This window comes from Bison bison, unplaced genomic scaffold (assembly GCF_000754665.1).
Source record: "Bison bison bison isolate TAMUID 2011002044 unplaced genomic scaffold, Bison_UMD1.0 scf7180017864374, whole genome shotgun sequence".
In the NCBI taxonomy this organism is placed as follows: domain Eukaryota; kingdom Metazoa; phylum Chordata; class Mammalia; order Artiodactyla; family Bovidae; genus Bison; species Bison bison.
The window spans coordinates 5,207,999-5,211,481 of NW_011494946.1; positions in this window are offsets into that span (position 1 = coordinate 5,207,999).

Genomic DNA, 3,483 nt, shown 5'->3' on the forward strand with positions numbered 1-3,483 from the left:
ATGATCCAGCAGATGTTGGCAATTTGATCTCTGGTTCCTCTGCCTTTTCTAAAACCAGCTTGAACATCAGGAAGTTCATGGTCACATATTGCTGAAGCCTGGCTTGGAGAATTTTGAGCATTACTTTCCTAGCGTGTGAGATGAGTGCAATTGTGCGGTAGTTTGAGCATTGTTTGGCATTGCCTTTCTTTGGGATTGGAATGAAAACTGACCTTTTCCAGTCCTGTGGCCCCTCCTGAGTTTTCCAAATTTGCTGGCATATTGAGTGCAGCACTTTCACAGCATCATCTTTCAGGATTTGGAATAGCTCAACTGGAATTCCATCACCTCCACTAGCTTTGTTCGTAGTGATGCTTTCTAAGACTCACTTGACTTCACATTCCAGGATGTCTGGCTCTAGGTCAGCGATCACACCATCGTGATTATCTGGGTCGTGAAGATCTTTTTTGTACAGTTCTTCTGTGTATTCTTGCCACCTCTTCTTAATATCTTCTGCTTCTGTTAGGTCCATACCATTTCTGTCCTTTATCGAGCCCATCTTTGCATGAAATGTTCCCTTGGTATCTCTAATTTTCTTGAAGAGATCTCTAGTCTTTCCCATTCTGTGTTTTCCTCTATTTCTTTGCAGTGATCGCTGAGGAAGGCTTTCTTATCTCTTCTTGCTATTCTTTGGAACTCTGCATTCAGATGCTTATATCTTTCCTTTTCTCCTTTGCTTTTCACTTCTCTTCTTTTCACATAGTCCTGAAGAATTGTTTAACGTACGCAGTGAGTTTCCTATTCAAGTCTTGGCAGTTTAAATCCCTACAGTCAGCACACACTGCTGCATTTAAAATTAACATTAAGTGGAGGCATTTTGAGACTAGAAATTATGAAGCAAGGATTTTAGTTAAGATTAAAGGTTAATCCTTCACCAGCAAACTGCATTCTGTCCTCGCAAGAGAACAATCGTGATGATCTACAGTAATAAATCTGATTATTGTCATTGTGGAACTCAAACTATTTGTCTAGAAATGACAGCATCTCAAAGACCAACCGGTTGAGAAGGTTTCAGGTGGACTTTTTCGGTTTGGTTTTATTGGGTGTGGGATAGAGGTTGTACAGTATTGGAAAATTCAATCATTTAAAGTACTGTCAAAATTCTTACACCCTACCTTCATTGATGGGTTCTGATCTGCTGTTTCATTGCAGGAGAATCTGAGTAATTCTACAACATTCACTGTCCCTACTTTAACAATTGTACTTGTAGCTGACTACCCAGCTTTCTTGTGAAAATAAAAATTAATCTGCTGCTGGAGTACCTGAAAAAATATTTCTTTTCCCAGTAACACTAGAACTATGTTTTCTCTGTCGACTCCAAGAGCTGAAGAATAAAGCGACCTCATAGAGTCGGCCGGAAGGAAGGCAGGTGATTATTTGTTTTCTGGGTTGTTGTTGACGGTTCTCGGAAATCCCCCTTTGCTAATAGTCAGCTTTTGTTCTGCTCTTCCTATCTGGGGTTGGAAACTGTGCCCTTGGGCTGCAGGTGTCTCTCGTGGGCCCTGCTGGACTGTTTTTTATCCCTGTCCCCTTCTCCTCACTTCCTGCCGTACAAACAGCCTGGAGGCCAGGGACAGTCTTGTGCCAGAGCCGCGAGGGCTGACTGGTTTTTTGTTTCAAGGCCGGGCCCTCAGCAGATGGGGGGATAGACCCTCTCATCCTGGCCTGCAGCCCTGGTCCCTGCAGGTAACCAGACCACCTCCCCTTCACGCGTCCACCCTGCCCACTTGCTTTCCGACCCTGGGATCTCCATTCAGGCCTCCCAGGCCTCCACGGTCCGCTTGAACACTCGTCTCTATCTCAGCCCACAGCCTTTCCCTTCGCACCTTCTGCACTAGAACCAGGGTGGAGAAATGTGTCCCCCCAGCCCAGGATGGGCCAGACTCTTTCCCCTTGCTGTCCACAGACCCTAGCCTATGTCGACAGTCAGCCCGAAGGCCTCCCTGTGTTAGCGGCAGGCCCAGCTGAGCCCACGCTGGTGCAGCCTCTGGGATTCTCTGCTTGCCAAAGGGCGGGCTCCCTCTGTGGTCTCCTTCAGCCAAGGAGCAACTTTGTTTCTGACTGTTCAAGGAAAACAAACTCCCATTGCTCACTGATGCATGTTTTAGTTTAGGTTCTCCCTGAAACAAAGCCTCGGAACGAGACCTGGATCTTGGGTGCAAGGAGCCTTCTGGGGCAGGGACCTGGGGCCAGGAGTGAGGGGATGGGAGAGGAGCGGGAGGAAAGGCCAGCAGAGGCTGTGTGCATCACTGGCTCTCCTTGTGAGCCGTGGGGGCCCGTTCTTGCTGGGGATCCTCCAAGAGATGCTGTAGAATGTCTCCCAGAATTGCTCCCCTGAAGAACCAGAGACCGAGGCCTTTTGTCCCGGACTTTCCGTTCCCCCGGGGTTGAGGGTTGCCCTGGGAGTGTTCACAGCCGCCTGTACTTCGGGCTGCCGCTGTAAGGGTGAAGTGGACCACCAAGGCTGCAAAACACCCTGAGGCGGGGGCTTAGGTTCCCTGAGTGTGCAGAGTGTGCCCCTCCTCCTGAGACCCCAGACGGGTGGAGGGGAGGTGATCGGCAGCGGAAAAGCCCTGGATCCTCACTGCCTCAAATAACAAAGCCTGGCTGTTTAGATGGAAGTGTCCCAGGACCTGGTGTAACTTCTGCAGCTGCTTCTTTGTGTCAAGAGTCTGGAAAGCGGGAAGGTGACTGGCTGACATGCGGTCAGGTCAGGGCCAAGTCAAGCGCCTTTCCCCCGGAGGGCCTGGCCTTCCAACTCCTGTCTGTTCTCAGGACAGATGCATTTCACAGCCACAGTCAGGCCCAAGCGAGGGTCCTCCCTAGCCCGGTTGTCAGCCTTCGTCCATCTTTAAGAGGCTGACCCAGAGTTCCACATGGTTTGGGGACACAACCTTCCTTCCTGAGCAAGCTGTGGCTTTGGGAACCCTTAAAGCCAAGCTGCAAACTGGCCCGAACTAGGGCTTCCCTTATTTCCACCACCCGGCAGTCCCCATGGTGACGTCTTCAGAGCTAGAGAAAACGAGGGAGAAAGTCCTGTTCATCGGGGCAACGGAAGCAAGGCCAGGGGCTGCCTGGTACTTCGGGTCTGGGAAGAGGAGAGCTTGGGGCACTTGGCAAGGAGCCCTTGGGGGCCACTTACAGGAGACACTTATGTCAACAGGTGACCTCCAAGAGCAAGATGCTGGCTTAAAACTACACTGCTAATCACAGGACTTCCCTGGTGGCTCAGATCGTAAAGCATCTGCCTACACTGCGGGAGACCTGGGTTCAGTCCCTGGGTGGGGAAGATCCCCTGGAGGAGGAAATGGCAACCCACTCCAGTACTCTTGCCTGGAGAATCCCATGGGCAGAGGAGCCTACAGTCCACAGGGTCGCAAAGAGTCGGACACAACTGATGCGACTTAGCACAGTTAAGTCAATATAGTAAATTCTCTCCACTCA